Source organism: Nicotiana tomentosiformis, chromosome 4 (assembly GCF_000390325.3).
Source record: "Nicotiana tomentosiformis chromosome 4, ASM39032v3, whole genome shotgun sequence".
In the NCBI taxonomy this organism is placed as follows: Eukaryota; Viridiplantae; Streptophyta; class Magnoliopsida; order Solanales; family Solanaceae; genus Nicotiana; species Nicotiana tomentosiformis.
The window spans coordinates 47,242,455-47,264,723 of record NC_090815.1 but is presented as its reverse complement, the minus strand read 5'-3'; the positions used below and the strand labels follow the sequence as shown (position 1 = coordinate 47,264,723).

Below are 22,269 nucleotides of genomic sequence, written 5' to 3'. Positions count from 1 at the left end.
GTAGGACGTAAAGAAACAAACCAAGAAAATGAAAAGAAAAATCAGAATAAAGATAGTTGACGGGTCGGGTATGCGTTAAATTAAGGGGTTAAGAAATCGGGTAGTAAAATTTTAGGTGGATTATTTGATTTTGAGTTTGCCACGTGTCTCCCCGTCTAAATTAGGGGTAAATTAGTGTAATAGTATGGCGATAGGGGTATAATTGGACAGACTCAAACGGACAATATAATTAAACTATTTCAAATAGTACAGGAATATACTTGGACATTTTTCGTACTTTTAATGTGAATTGTTAGAAGGCAATCTACTTAATTAATCGACTATAAAAGTCAATTTTCTTTATTTTGTATTACAAAAGTCACTTAGTTTTTGCCATCTTATATAGAAGGTCAGTCATTACACTTTTAAATTTTTAAAGCCAAATATTTTAAAATTAACAAGGCGCCCATTGAAACTATTAATTTACTTTACCGCTTCGAGATCCGACCCTTTATTATTTATACCTTTTTTATTTTTTTAAGTCTTATTAAAAGAGTAATTTACTAGTGGTAATTTATTTTTTTTAACTCTTGACAAGAGTGGGTTGCTCTAGTGGTAAGCATCCTTCACTTCCAACCAAGAGGCTGTGAGTTCGAGTCACCTCAAGAGCAAAGTGGAGAATTTTTGGAGGGAGGGAGCCGAGGGTCTATCCGAAACAGCCTCTCTACCACAGGGTAAGGATAAGGTTTGCGTACACATTACCCTTTCTAGATCTCACTAATGAGATTATACTGGATTGTTGTTGTTAGAATTTACTATGAGCAAAAAGGCAGCGTTTCATTCAATGTGAGCAAAAGTTCATTCACATTTAATTAGGTAAAAAGGTTCATTAGCTAGTGAAGTTGTGGCCATTTAATGTGAGGAAAAACGTCAATTGGACATGCAAAAATAATCATTTGATATGCTAAATGAAAAGAGCATTGCTACGATAAATGAAAAAGCACTACTAACTTGATAAGTTCAATAAGATAAGAAATTGATACCAACAAATGCCTCTGAAAATTAAAACTTGCAATCTATAGTAGCATTGATAAAAAAAACATTAAAAGACTAAAGGTACTCTGACTTATATCAGAAGAATAATCTTCTCCAAAAGGTTTGATCTTCCTTAAATTAGTAAAGAGCAAAAATAGATAATCTTTACCATCGAACTATCAAATGCTGCTAATACAGCAACACCACTTTAAAAAAAAATAATGCTCGTTGCTCTGCTAATACAGCAATACCACTTTAAAAAAAAATAGTGCTGGTAAAGAAGACTGCCGTGAGCACCTAATTTTTGATTATATTTGAATTTTTTAGTATTTAAATAATTTTTAAATTTAATCTTAATATTTTAGCTTTATTTCACCTTTTTATAGGTTTATTTTAGATAAATTGAAAACAACAAAAATAGTCACAGTTTTACATATTAATTGTGTTCTCGTTTTCAAAAGAAAGAAAACGGTTCCAAAAATATATTTTCAACGGGTCTACTCTATTTTTTTTCAAGTTAAGGCTTTTAATAAATGAATTTTGGGTAGTTAGCATTTTTTTTCTTTCTATATTAATCAAGTAGCAGTAGAATTTTATTTTATTAACTAAAAAGAAAGAAAAGAAAATCAACAAATAAAAAAGGAAAACAAACAAGAATTGCCACATGTCAAAGATTTCCTCTTATCCTTAGTAACAAATGTTGGCACAATTCCTCACCTGCACATACACACTCACGTATTTCTTGCTCTCCAATTCTCTTCCCCTCACACGAGGCTTGACCATTTTCACTACATATAGAGAGCAACACACCAAAGAAAGAAAAAAAATCAGAAAACCCAGCACCTTTCTTCCACCTAAAATACATCCTTTAACACCCAAAAACACAACAGTAACTCCTTACCAAAACCTCACCTTCCTCACGTTATTTTCATCACCAAAACAGCCCCTTTTACCCCAGCCAAAAATCATTACAAAATCAGCCATAAACCCCCATTAAAGCAGCTCCAAAATGAGTTCCAAATAATCATCAAACTCCACTTGAAATCTGCTGCAAAACCTAAAAAATCAGCAGTAAAACGACCACCAAATAGCCGCACAAACACCCCTTTTTTCATCTTGAAGGAACCCCAAAATGTCATTAAAATCATCCCATAAAATTAGTTTCATCTCCACCCCAAAATACACCATAAAATACCTCAAAATACACCATAAAAAATCGCAGCAAAACCTGTAGGATTGCATATCAGTGTTCATAACACGCAGCGGAAGATAATAACAATCCTAGGCAGAACTTTTCATGTTTAAAGTTTATTTATATGTCAAAGATCTAATCTAAGACGTACCTGGTGAAGTGAGTCTCGTTTTAAATTTCTTCAATAGTGCGAAGACTCTATGCGTATCCACACCGAGACTGATCCTTGCTATCAACTCTTTGATCAATGAAATCCCGCGAACAAATTGAATGAAAATATTGTGTTGAAATTTTTCTCAAAAATCTCAACTCAAAGGTAGAAGAACAAGAAATAATTTTCTTGTACTAGTATTTTCTATCTTGGCTTTGTATTGTACTATTACTTTCTCAAAGCAATTTTCTTCTCAAGAATAACTCTCTTGGTTTTTACATGACTTTACAATATGTGTAAGATCGATATCACCCTTATTCTTAATTAGGACTCACACACACACACATATATATATATATATATATATATATATATATATACATATAATTTCTATTGAAAAATACAAATCACATGCTTTATGGTAAATATTTAAAAAAATATATGTAACTCATTTATGGAATTCAATTCTAAATTAAATTCTACAACTTAGTCATACTTTTAAAATAAAAACATGTAACTCATTTATGGAATTCAATTCTAAATTGAATTCTATAACTTAGTCAATATTTTAAAATAAAAATATGTAACTTATTTATGGAATTTAATTCTAAATTAAATTCTACAAATTAGTCAACATTTTAAAATAAAAACATGTAACTCATTTATGAAATTCAATTCTAAATTGAATTCTACAAATTAGTCAACATTTTAAAATAAAAACATATAACTCATTTATGGAATTCAATTCTAAATTGAATTCTACAAATTAGTCAACATTTTAAAATAAAAATATGTAACTCATTTATGGAATTCAATTCTAAATTGAATTCTATAAATATTAATTATAATTACCAAGTGTATATATATCAACCAAGAGATGTAATTTAATTTTCTTATTTAAAATAGAAAACTTTTTGTTGCACTACATTTGTCTCAGAGTTTCCTTTCGAGAGAGTATACCTATGTACATATGTGTATGGTTATGGCAGGGCAAGGTCCCGACCTTATGTTGTTTATGTACTCCTTAAAGGCTTGTAGACAAATATCATATATATGCGTACTTATATGGCCTTATCGGTCTATGTTTTGAGTGTTCAAATGATCATGTCGGCTTATAGACCTGTATGTGATATATATAAATTTCCATATCATATTGGATCCTCCTATGTCGAGTATTCCCTTATGTTTTATTCTGCTTAGCTCATGGTGGCCCTTATGGCCCATTTACCCATGATTGTATGACAAGAAAGATTCATTACATTGGTATTCATTTGAGTAAGGCACTTGGTGCCCGTCGCGACCCTCCGATTTGGGTCATAACATCACCTCTCCGAATCAAGTGTAATCAACCTCAATCTTCAAGATTCAGACGGTAATCCATCTATATACACCCACAACAAGGTCGTATGGGTATGATTCATCGGGAATCTTAGCTAAATTGTGACCTCCTGTCAAATTAAGGTTTGTCTGATTTTTTACCTATTCCTATTTGGAATTGGTTATGCATGTGATTCTTTCCTTATTTGTATGTTGTGATTGGTATTTTCCTTATTTTTGTTTAACGAATCAAGGACTATATAAACCCTCCCCCAATTCGCCTAAAAGGGACTTTAATCATTGTTATTTTCTCACTCACTCATTCTATATTATTCTGAAACATAGGCTCTTGGACGGTTGAAAGCCAAGGCCACCGGAATTCGATTAGTTAACCTTTTCTCAGTGCGAGCACTGCCCGAGGTCAATCTAAAATCCTTAGTAAATCTGACACACTGAGTCCTTGGGGTCTATTGCTCTCTTTTCCATTAAAGCACTATTGGGACTGTTCCTCTTGTTTGCTTGTTTGATTATTCGCGATTGGTAAGTCTTTTTGGCCACAACCATTTTATTCACTTTTGTTGTATTATGTGTTCTATGTATTTATGTCCCTGAAACTTCTATGAAGCACTGCCCTACTATGTCACTCACTTGTAACTTTAAATGATCTAAGGTTTTCTTGTGTGTCGATACTGAACCTACCTAAACTCTAAATGTGAGATGTATTTATGACATGTACTCATATAGATGATTCCTGATTCTCCTAAACTTGTTTGGGTCTGCTGTCTTATGTTGATACTTGAGTTTAATCATCACTTTGCCTCAGTGTCTTATTATGGATTGTTGTGATAGCTTGGGAAGTATTCTGCTAAGTCACTTATGCCTAACATGCTGCCTTTCTGGGTTCTACTATCCATTACGACTTGTTTTCATGCAATTTATGTTTCCCTTTTCTATTAATTTGATCAACTCAATATTCTTCAATACTAGTTGAACCTTTAGAGTAAGCTTTACAACTAGCCTTTTCCCTATATGTGGTCAACTATTGTTGTATTTGATGCATGTTTGTCCCACTTCTGAAATTGAATTGTGACTAATCTTTAGCATGCTTCCCTAGTTAAGTATTTGCTTAACCATGAACTCTAGCATTGTCTGAACCATTGTGCTATGACCAATACTTAATGTGTTAAGTCTCATGTTCAACTAAGTCATATGTTGTAAACTATGCACACTAGCCTATTCTTATTATGTTTGTGACCACATTCTCATTATGCTCTAATGTTAAAAAACATTCATGTGAAGACTTCCCTCTCCTTGTTCCTGTCTATGACTCTGCTAGATTCTCATGTCATTTATCTGAAGTCCTTTAGGCTAATTCTGAACTATGCTTTGCTTTGAAACTCTATTTGAAGTTGTTTGCTAGCTTATGATGTTCGATCTTGTCACTTTGAACTTACTTCTAAAACATAGTATGAACCAACCCTATGTATGCCTTGTGCACTTACCAATACTTTATATGATCCTTCCTATATGTCTTGGTTAGAACTGTTGTTAGTTACAGCTTTAAGAACTAAGTGTGAACTTCAGAGTTTGCTTAATTAATTTAGTAAGTAGTTTGTCATTTGTTTGGTTTGCAACTGATGGGCAAGTGAGTCCTCCATTTGGGCCTAGTATGGGTCCATGTATGAGTTTGAACCTTGCAATTGACACTCTAATGTTTCTGGGGGTGTACTTGGATCTAGGTCTGCTATTTGTGTAAAGAGTGAGCCTGCTGAAGGCCTAGAAACGTCATTGGGTTATTTTCCTTGGGCGTGCTTCTGTTTATTTGGCATGTATTCATTTCAGTTTGTAATATTTGAGAATGTATTCTTTTATTTTGGCTTGTAATAATTTGTATGAATAACAGTTGGGGAGTTGGTGGAAAATGAGGGGCTGGGATATTCTATTCTTTGCATGGAAGGGTAGAAAATATGTCTATAGTGTCTTAATTTGTTTACTTGTTATTTATCTGCGTCATGTGTTAGTTTGTTTATCTATTCACTTAGAAAGCATGACTTAGGGCCAATGAAATGCCTAACTTGCAAATGTTAGAAGACATGTCTATAAGAACTAAGACAAGAATTGTTACGCCTAGATACCATGTCTATAGGGCCTCAATGTGGTTAATCAAAATTGTCGCTGCTCATACTGACGTCTAGACAATATGCCTATAGGGATAAGTAAAACAAGTGTGTGTTCTCAACTATTTTGCTGACCTGATGTTACTGTCTAGATATCATGCCTATAGGATGTTACTACTCATTTAGAAAGCATGTCTATAGGGTAAAAAAGAAATATTTCTGTGACTTCGTTGTTCTCACTGACTAGTTGCAAATCACCTAGAGATCATGTCTATAGGGTCTTACTAAACCATGCAATAAAATCAGCAACTTGGTCAAAACAGTCTGCCCAGAAACACTGCATGTAATACTCTATGCCAACCCTTGAATCGATCAATCACATAGAAATCATGCCTATAGGTCTTGCACAATTCAATATACTCTGACTCCCAATCTGCCCATCTATAGCCGCCTGCTTAGTTATTTTAATGTTGTTAGCATAACCTCAAACTGCTGGTGTGCATCCTTGTCTATATGAGGAGGCTAACTTGAGCCCTTATTTGTTAACTATGTGTAGTACTAATTGCTTTTGACTATGCGCCTAGTTTTATTATTTTGAGCAGCCTAAGGAAGTCTAGAACTACCAAATAGTAGGTCCAAAACCTCCTGGACCATAGGAATAGGATGGGTAGAGCATGCCTTGGACCCGTTTAGAATTGAATTAGAATGTCCTTAGGTAAACAACTTCAAGATAGTAATTGGGTAGCAGGAGACGATAGTCTGTGCCCGCTGAATAATATGAGCAACCCTTACATTTAAAGGAGTTGCGAAGTATTATTTATGATGCCACATCCCGAACTCGAGGAGCACGACCGGCGCTCAACCGCGTGAACCTGAAGGAGCAAGCCTATTAGATTTCCTTCTACCCAAACTCATCCATGAATAAAAAGAATACATATTTTCGTTAATTAGACGATAAGGTGATCATGCCTGCAATACCAATTTCTTACCATTAGTTACATCATTTTAGAGTCTCAAATTTCACACACATTTTCATGGTGTAAAGTGGAACAAGTAATTGAAACACAATATAACATTATTTCACTTCCCAGCACCAATACACAACCCACACTTTGTCTACGGAGCCTCTAATAGATACAGGAGAGTATTATGATAATGCTAGCAACAAGGCCCCGGCTATAACTCAAAAACAATACACAAGGAACAAAAGATACATGACTCCGAAATGAAGTGGGGCTCACCAAGTCTGTTGGGAAGAGGGTGCACCGCTATCACTGATCACTATCTCCTGCTGTGGAATCACCTGCATCCATTGAAGATGCAGTGCCCCCGGCAAAAGGGACGTTAGTACATATAGAATAGTGCTAGTAAGAATGACAAAATACCCTCTCAATAGAATGATAAATAATACGAGCAAGTACAATCATAATATCAGTGGAAGCCTCAAACAATATCAAACTTCAAATTAGGATCAAGACAATGTTCAATTGAATTTCAATATTTTAAGTTTGGAGGTTTTTGGTACCAATATGACATCGTTCACGATACCAATATGCACAATACAAATACCATCGTTCTATCAGCACGGAATCTGATCACGACCCAATCGGCTAGGCCATCTTATTAGAGACATCAACCACAATAATAATTTCCAGCACAATCACCACCATGTGTGCGGCATGGCGTCCTATCAAGACCCGATCGGCTAGGCCGTCTCATTAGAGACATCATCCTTTTTATACCAATCATATCATTTCATACTTCTTTCACATCATTTGATTTCATTGGCACTAGTGGCCACAATTATAAAATCATTATTGGCACGTCGACCGTATTTAATAATTCATGCTCACCTTTTTCACTTTCAAACATTATCATCATCATCCATAACAAGGCATTTCAAATCAATATTTTTAGTAAACATGTGAGCAATTAAGAGTCTTAGGCATATAGAGGTTTTTTACAAAATTTGGCATAATAGCCTTCGTTTGAACTTGACTTGAATTCGCAACATTATTAATGCACAGCCCATACTTTGGGCATATTCTCAAATGATAACATAATATGATAAAAGCATTTTGGGATACATAATGAACATATATCTTTCAACACAAGCTTATTCGGAATAGCCACTTTCATGAATTCCGTGGGATTCAATTCTAGGAGAAGAGTTTAGCCAACATACCTCAATGGAGTTTCCTTAAACTCTAAAATATTCCGGAATTCTTAGCAACTTCAATCTATTTTAGAAATATAACAAATTGAACCAAAATTAGGATGATGATCATGGTTCTAGCTCATTTGAGCATTTTATCAAACACTAGGCGTGCATTAAGGTTTTAAGGTCCTCCTATGGTGGATTCCATCATCCAAAACCTATTATCTACCATTCTTATCTCTACAATCTTCTTACACCCTTTGATAACACATGCATGCAAGATGGACAACTCTCATGCCCAAAAGCTATCTTACTAATTACCCAATTCTAGATAAAATTCGAGAGTGAGGGTTAAGGTGTAGAATCTTACCTTTAGGATGAAGACCTTGTGGGTTTTCCTTGTTAATCTTCCAATATTTGAGCAAGAATTGATGAATAAATTATTGAGGAACACTTTCCAACTCTAGGGAATTCTCTCACTCTAAAAACATCAGGTCTTTGCTCAAAAAATGGTACATTGCGTCTATTTAACGAAGTAGGGTCGGGTTATAAAAAACCCAAAAATGAAGCTCCGGAAAAGGATCTGCGGTACGCATATCGGCCACATAATTTGGTGCCCAAAACTTTTGCCGCCTGCTTGGGTCTACGGTAATTATGCGGCCTGCAGACCTGTTCTGCGGATGCATAATGCACCGCAGAACTGGTATGCGGCCGCATAATGCACTGCAGACCTTTCTTCTAGCTGCCCCGCCTCTGATTTACTCTACGGCCATTATGCGGTCCGCAAAGTGATTTTGCGACCGCATAGTGGGCCACATAAATGACTTTTTCTAGCAAAAATTTTCCTTTAGTCCAGAGTGCATTGTTCAACCCAAAAAGTCCGAGCCGCGCAAAATCCTCAAACACGTGATCCTACTTCGGCACCACGAAAACATAAATTCTTTTACTAAATTTTTACGGGGCCTTACATTCTCCCCTAATTAGGATCATTTGTCCTCGAATGAGGGTCAAAATCTGTCATTAGCATTCAATGTGGCCAACTGTTAATTCACACACACTGGTAGTTTCAAATTTTGGCTAACTCCCTACATTTCCCAAAAATTTGCCAGAGTCTCCCCCTGTAACTGGGCCTATCCACCTGTCATAGAATCCCAGAAACCAATCCTAACAACATATACATAACCGATGATGCCATATAACACAAGAACAACACCGACTGTGGCCTCATAAGCAATAAATTACCAGAAATGGAACACCATTAACATCAGTTGTACAAATGATACATAATTCATAAAAGGTAACTCTTAGAACTTTCATAGAACACAACATTATAAATACATGGCAATTCAAACAAATAAGGATACCTTTTCTTCATTTCTTCCTCGAACTCCCAAGTAGCCTCTTCAACCTGTTGGTTTGGCCATAACACTTTCACGGAGGCAATTTCTCTATTCCTCAACTTTCGGACTTCAATGATAGAAACTGGAATCTCTTCATAAGTCAATTTCTCATTAACCTCAATAGTCTCAACCACAACAATAAGTGTCGGGTCTCCAACTACTTTCTTCAACATAGACACATGAAACACCGGGTGCACTACTGACATCTTAGGTGGTAGCTCAAGTTTGTACGCCACCTCACCGATCCTCTAAATGATTCTGTACGGTCCGACATACCTCGAATATAATTTCCCTTTCTTACCAAATCGCATTACACCTTTCATGGGGGAAACCTTAAAGAATACCCAATCATCTTCTTTGAACTCTAAATCCATACGACGAACATCCGAATAGGACTTCTGACGACTCTGAGCAGTCTTCAACCGCTCCTTAATGATCGTAAATTTTTCCATAGCCTGATGCACGAGGTCTGGCTCTATCAACTCTGCTTCCCCAATCTCGAACCACCCAATGGGAGATTTACATCTCCTACCATATAAAGCCTCGAACGGTGCCATCTGAATATTAGCATGATAACTATTATTGTAGGCAAATTCTATAAGTGGAAAATGATCATCCCAGCTACCTTTGAAGTTTAGAACACAAGCGCGCAACATATCCTCGAGCGTCTGAATAGTCCCGTTTGCATGTCCGTCAGTCTGCAGGTGAAAGGATGTACTAAGATTCACCTTAGTTCCCAAACATTGCTAAACTTTCTTCCAAAAATTAGCCGTGAACTGTGCCCCCCGATCAGATATAATGAAAATTGGAGTGCCATGCAACCTGACTATTTGTTTTATATATAACTGAGCATATTGTTCCGCTGTATCGGTAGCCTTAACCAACAAATAGTGGGCTGATTTCGTGAGTCAATCCATAATCAACCAAATCGAGTCAAACTTATAAGGAGTGCGAGTTAGTCATTTCTCACTTCCACATTGGAATTTCTATTTTCTGTGCCAACCTACCGGGCCTTTGGTGTTCGGCCTTCACTTGCTGACAATTTGGACATCTCGCCACAAACTCCGCTACATTTCTCTTCATATCATTCCACCAATAGACTTCCTTAAGATCATGATACATTTTCGTAGAGCCCGGGTGCACAGAACACTTAAAAGTGTGAGCCTCGGTCATGATTCTCTCCCGGAGACCATCTATATTTGGAACACATAGATGCCCTTGCTACCTTAGTGTTCCATCACCCATGCCAAGAGAAAAGGCCATAGTCTTATGTTTATGAATCCCCTCTTTCAATTGTGCCAACAATGAATCGTTGTATTGCTTCTCCTATGGTGGATTCCATCATCCCAAACCCATTATCTACCATTCATAGCTCAAGAATCTTCTTACACCCTTTGATAACACATGCATGCAAGATGGACAACTCTCATGCCTAAAAAGTATCTTACTAATTACCCAATTCTAGATAAAATTTGAGAGGTTAGGGTATAGAATCTTACCTTTAGGATGAAGACCTTGTGGGTTTTCCTTGTTAATCTTCCAAGATTTGAGCAAGAATTGATAAATAAATTGTTGAGGAACACTTTCCCACTCTAGGGCACTCTCTCACTCTAAATACATCAGGTTTTTGCTCAAGAAATAATCCATTGCGTCTATTTAACGAAGTAGGGTCGGGTTATAAAAAATCCAAAAATGAAGCTCCGGAACAGGATGTGCGGTCAGCATATCGGCCGCACAATTTGGTGCCGTAAATTGTTGCCGCCTGCTTGGGTCTGCGGTAGTTATGCGGCCCGCACACCTATTTTGCGGTCGCATAATGCACCGCAAATCTTCCTCCAAGCTGCCCCATCTCTGATTCACTGTGTGCCCATTATGCGGTCCGCAGAGTGATTCAACGACTGCATAGTGGGCCGCAGAAATGACTTTTTCTGGCAAAAATCCTTTACTCTAGAGTGCATTATTCAACCCAAAAAGTCCGAGCCGCGCAAAATCCTCAAACACGTGATTCTAGTTCGGCACCATGAAAACTTAAATTCCTTTACTAAATTTTTATGGGGCCTTACAGGGGTGATCCTTTAGGCTAAAAAACTTAGGACCCCCCCCCCCCCCCCAAATTGTTACTATTTATGTACCAATTTATACAAACTTAGATCAAACTAGGACATATCTTGTAACCCACGAAAGTTGTATCAACTATTTATGTATGACCCAGTTTTTTCTCTATAATACTTGTTATAATAGGATGTTTTGATTCCTTATTGCAACTTACAAGATCACATAGGATAACTGTAATTCAATAATCCCCACACATCATAAAATTCGGCCGGGACCCACAATTGTGAACCTCAAAGAGTGCCTAACCCTTTCTCTTTGAGGTAATTTGAGCCCTTACCCGATCTTTGGTTATAAGGACTAGTTAAAACAGTGTTATTTGCAAATAGGTGCCCTAACAAACCTTAAAATCGAAATCCACTTTCGCGAGAAAACGGGGCGCGGCAACATGGCGACTCTGCTAGGGATATACTTAGACTCTTACAATAAAGAAATTTTCTCTTGTGTGGATTGTTGGATTATTTGACTTCTCTCATGTGCATCCTCTTCCTGCTCCCTTTATTTGCTTGAAATTGCTATATCATGAATCTCCCATCCCTATCTCCTTTATTTGCTACATTTAATTATGTTCTCTAATTTTGTGGACTATGCTAACTTCTTCCCTTTGTTTTTTCCTTTTTCCTTCTTTCTCTTGTTTATTTTATCGTATTATTTACTACCCTTACATGTTTTCACCATGCAAAATATCTGGCTACATGTTATTATTTTTCCGCATAAAGCATGTTTTCACCTCAGACTCCACCCGTGCCTATTATTAACATAGTGGCACTTGATGAGTGTCCGCACTTTCCTAAAAACACCCTTTTTAAATTGGAAAGTCTTATAAGCAGTAGACTAGTCAATTAGTTGTGCAGTCGATGGTCCCGTGCCTTTTCCTCTCAAGTCTTCCTCTTTAGAGTATCAGTCTAGACCTTTCTAGAAACCCCACTCTGATTTATATGTATATGAATCATGTTAAAACTTAGTATGGATTAAAACTCCATTGACACATTAATCCACTTACGTAAGCCTTGTCCAATGTTTGAAGGGATTTTCCCAATACCAAAGGACACAATCATGTTGTGTGCATTACTTGGAGAAGAAGTGCCAATATGTTGACCATTATTGCGTAAATAATCGAATCAGGAGGGGGAAAGGGCTAACATTTTATTTGTTTGTAGAAAATAAAGCATAAAATTCCCAGGTTTGGCATGATCCACAATATCCCACCTCTTCTGATTGATTGGTGGAATAACCTTGCGCCATGTGATAGAAACCACGTAAGAAGGGTGTTGGGTAATTTTCCATCTTTGTTGAATGTCCAGCCAAATATAAAATTTATTGAGGCAACCACTATGTTCTGGGATGAAAAGAGTGTTTTCTTCCAATTTGGAAATATACAAATGACTCCTCTTCTAGACAAAATTGGGGCTTTCGCCAAACTTCCATGGGATAGTCCGGGTTTGTTGATGCCAGAAAATCATACTCCACGTAGTTTTGTTAAAATGCTAGGGTTCAAGAAGAAAGACGAGTTGGATTGCTTGAATAAATCCTACATCACTTTCAAGTTTCTCTATGAAAGTTATGGGCATATCATGTCATACCACTTGCATCATGAGGAGTTGGCTATCACCTCTTTGGGAAAGGTTCACCGCCGAGTTTATATCTTCATAGTCTGCTTTTCAGGGTTGTTAATTTTTCCAATGGAAAGAGGTAAAATTCACACTCGTTTGGCCATGGTCGCCAGAACCATGATGGAAGGGATCAAGGAGAAGAAATACACCATCAATCCTATGATACTAGCTGAGATGTACCGTGCCTTGGATCGGTGCAAACACGAGTTTGGACACTTTGAGGGTTGCAATCTTCTACTACATGTTTGGCTGCTAGAGTATTTTAGAGGGGAAATTATCGTCAGGAGCTCTTGCATAGAACACTGAATCCGTATATTGCCAGTCATCATCCAAAGAAGATGACATTTTCTCCAGATATGTTTGCAAAGCCTAGGAATGCTAAAGGGTAGGTACGCTTCTTCAGTAATCTGACTGACGAACAAATGCATTGGATGTTTGAGTGGGAAATATTTGAGTGGTTTCCCAGTAAAAAGTTCATAATCAGGTCCAAAGGGACCACTCATTTGGTGTTTATTGGGATACGAGGCATTTACCCTTACGCTCTTATAAGGATGATGAGGCAAGCTGGGAGGAAGCAGGTCATACCTCGGGTTTCTAATATAATTTAGTATAAGGCAGACTTCAAAGGGGACGTCATTCCATTCAAGTTCGAGACCCAGCACATGTGGAACCAAAAGATCATTGTAGATAGAGAGACTATTGAACCAGACAGATACCATGCTGGTCATATGTATTACTACCTTTCGTGGTTGGAGGACGACATAACCGGAGACGTCAAACCGGGAGTCAATCTGAAAGAAAGAATCGTAGGTGAGGTGGTTGAGGCTCGGGTAATGTACAAGAGGCTACGTGAAAGAGTGTTTGAATCTGAGGCCAAGCATTTGGAACAACATAAGATACACGTGGATGCAATAAAAGAATGGAAGGATATTTTGAACAAGTCGAGAGAGAGGCTGGAGCACTTAGAGCAAGGGTTGATGGAATTGGAAGGAAAGATGAGGAAGAGGCTTTGGGATTGCCAAGGTATGGGCTACGATGAAGGAGGAAAGCTAACGATGGCATACTTGCTGCTCTACATGCGTGACCTGGGAAGTGTGATTGATGGAATTAAATGAACAATGCATGGAGAAGGTCCTTCTGGGACCAAATAGATTAGGAGGAAATTTTCTTTATTGCTTTCTGGTTAGATTTCGTTAGATTTTGATGTAATAAGGCTTCATGCCATTAGTGACTTCATATTATTATTTCGATTTAGTAAAGATTGGTTGAATTATTTTTCGCATTAATGGAATGAGGCGACGTTGGCATAAATTTTCTCCAATTCAACTTGTCGCTTAGGCCTACCTCGGGCACAATGAGGTCCCCAAAATAGGATGAGAACTATTGCATGCCTTACTTGCTACTAGCTTAAATATCGCAAACACTCTTTGATTTTGTCTTACGCCCTTGGATAACTTTTTTTTTTTTCTTTTGATTATTCCCATTCCCAAAGATTGGTTCGTGCATTCTGGCATCATCAGCATATCACACCAGATCTAGAGGTCCTCCACTTTCTCCTCTACCTAACGACCTCAAAAGTAAAAGTAAAGGCAATGGAAAGATTGACGATTTGAGTGGCAATCGAAAAGACAATGCTACTATAACAGAGAATGTTGAGACTTCAGAGGGAAGAAGTATGCCTGGACAAAATTTATTGGTTCTGCGGTTGGAGCAAAAAATCTTGGAGTTACAAGGCGAGCTTGAGCAGGTCCGAAATCTCACAAACCTCTCCATCACTTTGAATGTCCCGGACATCAACCATCAGCACACCACCACCTAAAACCAAATGCTACCCCAAAACACACTACCCCAAAATCCACCATCCTTAGCTCTAAAAAATCCTCCCGCAACGCATCAATACCACAACCCCTCAAAACCTTAACCCTCCACCATTACAAACTCCCCAGCAGTACCACCATCACACAACCTAGTATTCGCAAATCACTACTTATCATACCCCTCAGAATGTGCCACAACCTACCCCTGATCCACCCCATACCTCAATCAATGATCACCCATAAACTCAAGTCCCAAGAATGCACCAATGCAACCCGATATACGTGGAGACCCCACCACACACCCCACAACAAACACTATACATACCCCAACCATCCGAGAAGGACTTGCTCATCCGTAACATGGTTGAAGAATTAAATAAGTTAAGTGGAAGAGTCCAGAGTGTTGAGGGTGGAAAATGTGTTGAAGGTTTGAATTATGAAGATCTGTGTATCCAGTCAGACGTAGAGCTATCGGAGGGTTACAAACCTCCTAGAGAAGGTGATTTCATCTGGACCCGACTCTAATTGGTATAAATACATGGAAAAACGTTAGTTTCTGGATTTTTGACACATTTTAGACCTAAGGAATCTAAAGAGGAGTTGGATGAGTAAAAGCACAAGGATTTCATCATTCCTTCCTCACTCAAGACCCGAGTTTGGATTGAATTTATGTTTTCCTATACTTTAATTTTTTTGTGATTAATTGCTCCATATATATGGAGTATTTCTCTTTAGGGTTTGATGGATTTGGTGTATTGATAATTGTTTGTGGATTAGGTGTACTGATAATTGTTTGTGGATTATAACTCTAGTTTTATGTATTGAAGCGTTCTTGGATAATTTAACTATTGCATCTATATTCAGTTGTTCATGTAATCGAGAAAGGAATGACTTGTGATAACTTTGCATTATATTATTGGTTAATTAATTAATTCTTATAAGTAATCGAAAGAGGCTAGTTGAATTATTGATTAAACCTACTTAGGAGGATAATCGAGAGGGGTTCTCCTAAAGACCAATCCATTATGCATTCTTGCATATCTTCACGTGCTTAAATTGGTTCATCTTCTGAGGTTAAAACTTCATCGAGAGAGGAGTTGTTTTTGAACGTTTGAACTAATAATTGAGTAAATTTGAGAGACTCACTTGAACATTAGAAGTGAATTATCTAGAGTTAGATTCCGAATAATTAACTTGCACCTATTCTATCAAAACCCTATATTCTCCCATAAATAACTTTCTTTGCTTATTCCTTGTTGTGATAGTCATTAGTCAATAGCTTTAGATTCTTAGTAAATTTTAGCTATTAATCATATAAATCTCAATTGTTGATGCTCCTGGATAGCAATCAAGCTAGAAACTATGAAAATATTGTTTAACTCCCAGCCCTGTAGATACGATATTATACTATACTATCTTTGACTAGAGAGCATAATTTAAGTATTTGTTCTGAGCTCGTCAATTTTTGGCGTCATTGCCGGGGATTGGTAATCAATAGTGTTTGAAATAGTTTACAGTGCTGATTCAGGTATTTTTCTTTCTTTTTTGTTTTTGCTCTTTTTATGTTTGGTGTTCTTTGACTATGCACAGGTTACAGGTTAGATTGGTGCATGAATCGAACTTTCGGAAGGAAGTGCTATAATACGAGCCAGAAATTGAAAAACACCTGCAATAGCTGAGGAAGGAAATAAGTCTCACCGAGACATTAGAAAAGGTTGGGCAATCCTCAACCAAAGATATTGCTGGAATCAATGATGATGATGTAGATTTGGTTGCGAGAGAGGCAGCCTAATAAAGAGAACAAGTTGCACGGGATGCTGAGGAAGCAGCTATTAGAGATGCACAGATTATCTACGAAAAGTTGGCAATTATGCTAGACCGGTTTACAATCAAGGATTATCAAATGTGATACCACTTCCAATTGCAACAAACAAATTTGAATTGAAGCAAGGGTTGCTTCAAACCCTTCAGAATTGATGTGTCTTTAGAGGGAAGCCAAACGAAGATCCAAACACACATCTAATGGACTTCGAGGAGATTATCAACACCTTTCAATATAATGGTGTGTCACAAGATGCAGTGTACTTAAGGGCATTACCCTTCACACTCAAAGATGATATTAAGCAGGGGCTTCGAAGCTTGCCCACAGGATCAATTAGAACTTGGAAAGAGATGAATAGAAATATTCTTGATAAATATTTCTCCTCAGCTAAAACGGGCAAGTTTAGAAGAGAAATCCATAACTTCTGCCAGAAGGAGAATGAAACTATTTTTGAAGCATGGGAGAGGTTTAAGGAGATTGTTAGAATGTGTCGACATAGCGGAATTGAACTCTAGATGCAACTCCAGGACTTTTGGGATGGATTAATACTGGCCTCACGTAGAACATTGAGCAATGCAGCTGGAGGTCTGTTAATAAAGAAGACTCCATAGGAGAGTCACAATTCTTGACGAGTTATCTGAAGATGCAAATAAGTGGCCCTCTGAAAGTGCTGAACAAAGAAGATCAACTGGTGCTCACCAGGTTGATGCTAACACATCTGTGCAGGTACAATTTGATGCTATGGCCAAATAGATAAGGAATCTGACATTAGCATCGATACAGAGTGAGCCTCACGCAGCATGTGATATATGTGGACGAGGACACCCTACTCATGAGTGTCAAGCCTCAACTGAGGAAATAAATGTTGTGGGAAACTACAATTTTAATGCAGTGGGTCAGAGGCACCCCGATTTTTCATGGAGTTCACCTAGGGGTACCGCGAATGCATGGCAACAAAATAACTCTTGACCCTAGGGCAAGGAGCTCCAGCATTCCAAAATCAGTAGAGGCAGCAATTTCAGCCTAAACAGCCCATTCAATCTGGCATAGAAGATCTCATGAAGGCCTTCATTCTGAAAACTAGTGAGAGACTTGAAACTCATAGTGCAGCTATACGGGAACATGGAGCAGCTATCAAAGAAATAGGTACTGGTTTTCAAAACTTAGAAAGACAGGTTGGGCAGCTAGCCACTCTATTATCTGAGAGGATTTCTGGAACTCTCACCACTGATATAGAGAGAAAGTCCAAAGAAATAGTGAATGATGTGACCTTGAGAAGTGGGCAACTGTTGAAGGATTTCACCCCAATCCAAAAAGATGTGATAATTGTAAAAGAAAGTGGGGAGCAGCTGAAAAGTGATGATAACAAGAGGAAGAAGAAAGGCCCAATGAAAACTGAGAAGAAGAAGAAGAAGAAGAAGAAGAAGAAGAAGAAGAAGGAAGAAAAATCGAGAAGGGAGGAACCGGAAAAGAGCGAGCATATGCATGCTTTACCTTTTCCCCAAAATATATATAGAGAAAAGCTGGACAACTAATTTGAGAGATTCCTGGATGTGCTGAAACAGGTTCATGTAAACTTACCATTCACAGAAGTGGTCTCACAAATACCTGCTTATGCCAAATTCTTGAAAGAGATCCTTACAAAGAAGAGGAAAATAGAGGAGACCTCGATGGTCAAGCTTACATAGCATTGCAGTGCTATATGGAAAAATAAACTCCCACAAAAGTTTGGAGGTCTAAGGAGTTTTACTCTACCTTGCTCATTAGGAACTATAAATTTTGACAAGCCTTTATGTGATTTTGGTGCCCAATTAACTTAATGCCTCTATCTATTTACAGGATATTGTAGAAGGAGATTGGAGAGATAAGGTTGGTGCCAATATATTTGCAGTTGGCAGACCAAATGACCTTAATACCCGAGGGGATAGTGGAAGATATGTTAGTTCGGGTGGATAAGTTCGTATTTCCTGTGGATTTTATAGTGGTGAATATGGAGGAAAACAAGGAGGTCCCCATCATCCTAGGAAGACCATTCTTAGCGACGGGTAGAGCTATACTTTATATACACAAAAGAAAACTCATGCTTAGAGTGGGCGAGGAGATGGTGACTACTGATATGAATGAAGAAAAGGGGGAACAAATGGAAAAACCAACTACAAGTGTTGAATGGAAAGTGAAGGGCTCAAAAGTGAAGGCTGCATTGAGTGAGAAAGAAAGTGTGGGGTATACCTCAAGAAGGCTGAGAAGAAACTATCGGCATAGATGTGCGCATTAGTCCGAAGGCGAGGAATGGATCCCGACTTCGATTCAGACCCAAACTAGATGTTCAGGGAAGTTTTCTTTACCTTATGCTTTCTAATTGTGTGTCATGGGGACATGCCACAACTTAAAGTGTGGGGTGGGGGATAATTGTATGTTGTATGTATATTTGTTAGTTTTGTTAGTTGTAGTAGTTGGAAAATTGAAAAAATAACAAAAAAATTGAATTTTTTTTGATTTTTCCCGATGATGGATATCATTCGATGGGTTTCTTAAGGGATTAAAGTCGAAAGAAAAAGACAAAAATATTTTCTTTTGTTAGGTAGTGTATTAATTCCCCCTTGGTTTTTCTTTATGTCGCAGTTCTTTTTCAAGGGTTTTGTTTGAACCGAGTGTAGTTAGTTTTTATTTTCTTTTTAGGAGTAGGGAGCCTTGTGCTATGATTTGAATTGAAGACAATATCTCTTAACTTTAGTATGCCTTGAGAATAGTAAGTGCTTTAGTTGTGACGCTTAGGCTCAGTTTTTGACTCTTGTATAAGTACCTTAAATTGTATGATCTTAACTCTGCTTAACTGCTTTGACTAGAGTGTCGTGATGAGTCCGATCCTGAGTGAGTTATGTGCCATGTGTATGTGAGGTTTTTTTTTATTATGTACATTGCATTTGATGTCTAGAACTTGCCCTGTGTGTTTACAAAGTGAAATAGTAGTTTTATTCAGTCTTGGAAGTGATCTCGACATTTCTTTGTTGAGCTAGTTATATGCTATTACCTACCTATTTATTATGTATCATAGTTAACCCCTTTGAGCCTGTAATCTTGTTTCTTTGGCAAGCACATTACAAGCCCTAACCATTTTGTTTGAATTGACTATCTATTTTAACCTTGTACCTCCCGTGAGTACTTGAATTTGTTATGAACTTTGTAAAAGTTGAAGTGTGGGGTAGTTGGTTTGGCTTTTGAGTGGGACTAATGAAATAAGAAGAAAGGTGCACTAGTTTGAAAAAGTAAGAGACAATTGAATTGAAAAGAAAGAAAAAAAATTATGATTGTGAAAAATATTCCTTGATAGTGGTAACTCTTGATGTAATTGTGCTTAAAAAAGTTGGGAGTTGATATATGTTGATTTAAGGGTGGAGTTATGGTTTGATATAAGTGTGGGGTTTTGAATGGTTAAATGTATGTGTATTAAAGTACTTAGGGAGGTGTAGTCACTCTTATATCTAAATGTATCCTACCCATCCCGCATCCTACATTACAACCAATTAAAGTCCTACTTGATCCTTGACTAAATGAGTTCAATTAGCAGAGTAGTATACTACGGGAAAGCCTATGGTACGTCTTTTGTGTCATATGAATGTTGTTTCTGAGAGTGAGCGAATTCTTTCTATCTTGAGTTCCTAATTGTTCTTAATGTCTATTGTGTTTGGAACTCTCTATTATTGTGTGAGGGCACTTGATTCACGAAGGAAAGGTAATGTCGTTGACCTCTATGTTAAAGTAAGTGAGCGGGTTATAAATAATGTGTGGTGTTGGTGTGTCAAATCTTGAGGTGAGGATGTTACGTTAAAGTGGTTAGTCTGTTTTAAATATTCCTCATATGATGAGTTATGAGAGTTGTTTAAAAAGGTCGTGTCAATATGAAGTGTAGTTTGATTTCTCAAGGACGAGCAATGGTATAAGTGTGGAGTGTTGATGGTAGGCTATAATCTCGTATTTTAGTCTCTTATTCCACTCCCATTTACTGCACTTTATTCGTTTAGAGCTTTAATTGATAGTGTTTTGCACTTATTGTGTGGTTTATGCTTTGTAGGAGTGATTCTGAGCTATGTAGATGTTATGTAATGAATTTGAGTGATTTGGAGCTTTAAAGTCTGAGTAAAAGCCCAAGGGAGTAAGTCGGGATCGTGTTCAGGGGTCGAGGACAAAGTTTGAACCTCAAAACACAAGGAAATTCCGTACTCTGAGAAATTCCCACTGTCACGGCACATGGGGTGTCGTGCTTGTGCATTTCTCTGCTGCCTATTAGAAACAACTCTCTGGATTTTCCCACTAATGCCCTGCATGGCGTGTCGCCCCATGCGGCGCGCCTGTGCAATTTTTATAGAGTAATTTTCCTATTTCGGCTAGGAGAAGGTGATTTCGTCTGGGCCTGACCCTACTTGGTATAAATACATGGGAAAACGTTATTTTCTGGACTTTTGACAAACTTTAGACCTAAGGAATCTAAGGAGGCGTTGGAGGAGAAAAACCACAAGGATTTCATCATTCCTTCCTCACTCAAGACCCGAGTTTGGATTGAATTTATGTTTTTCTATACTTTAATTTTATTTGTGATGAATTGCTCAATATCTATGGAGTAGTTCTCTTTAGGGTTTGATGGATTTGGTGTATTGATGATTGTTTGTGGATTATAACTCTAGTTTTATGTACTGAAGTATTTTTGGATGATTTAACTGTTGTATCTATATTCACCTGTCCATGTAATCGAGAGAGGCATAACTTGTGATATCTTTGCATTATATTATTGGTTGAGGTCATTAATTCTTCTAAGTAATCAAAAGAGACTAGTTGAATCAATGATTAAACCTAGTTAGGAGGATAATCGAGAGAGGTTCTCCTAAAGACCAATCCACTACGCATTCTTGCATATCTTCACGTGCTTAAATTGGTTCATCTTGTGAGGTTAAAACTTCATCGAGAGAGGAGTTTTTGTTGAACATTTGAACTAATAATTGAGTGAATTCGAGAGACTTACTTGAACATTAGAAGTGAATTATCTAGAGTTAGATCCCGAACAATTAAGTTGCATCTATCCTATCAAAACCCTATATTCTCCCATAGATAACTTTCTTTGCTTATTCCTTGTTGTGATAGTCATTAGTCAATAGCTATAGATTCTTAGTAAATTTTAGCTATTAATCATATAGATCTAAATTGTTGATTCTCCAGGATAGCAATCAAGCTAGAAACTGCGAAAATACTGTTTAACTCTAAGCCCTGTGTATTATATTATACTATCTTTGACTAGCGAGCATAATTTAAGTGTGAGTTCTGAGCTCGTCACTATAATCCAACATCCAGACAAAAATTACATCGACCCCATCGAGATAGAGGTACGAGATCAGCATGCGTACGGTATCCATTTAGATGAAGAGCCAAATAGTAAGCTTTGGTACTACGACATCAAAGGGTTCCTCGAAGTGAGAGAATACCCGAAGAATGCCACCGATGGTTAGAAGCGAGCATTAAGAAGACTAGCAAACCATTTTTTCCTTAACGAGGAAGTCATGTATT

The 22,269-nt window shown here is 37.4% G+C and overlaps 1 non-coding gene across 1 annotated transcript; it reads right to left on the bottom strand.

Moving 5' to 3' along the window:
• Window positions 1-17,111: 17,111 nt before the first annotated feature.
• LOC117278285 (small nucleolar RNA R71) lies at window positions 17,112-17,218 on the bottom strand. The gene has a single exon (XR_004508637.1). It is a non-coding gene; the product is annotated as a small nucleolar RNA R71 (small nucleolar RNA).
• Window positions 17,219-22,269: the final 5,051 nt, after the last annotated feature.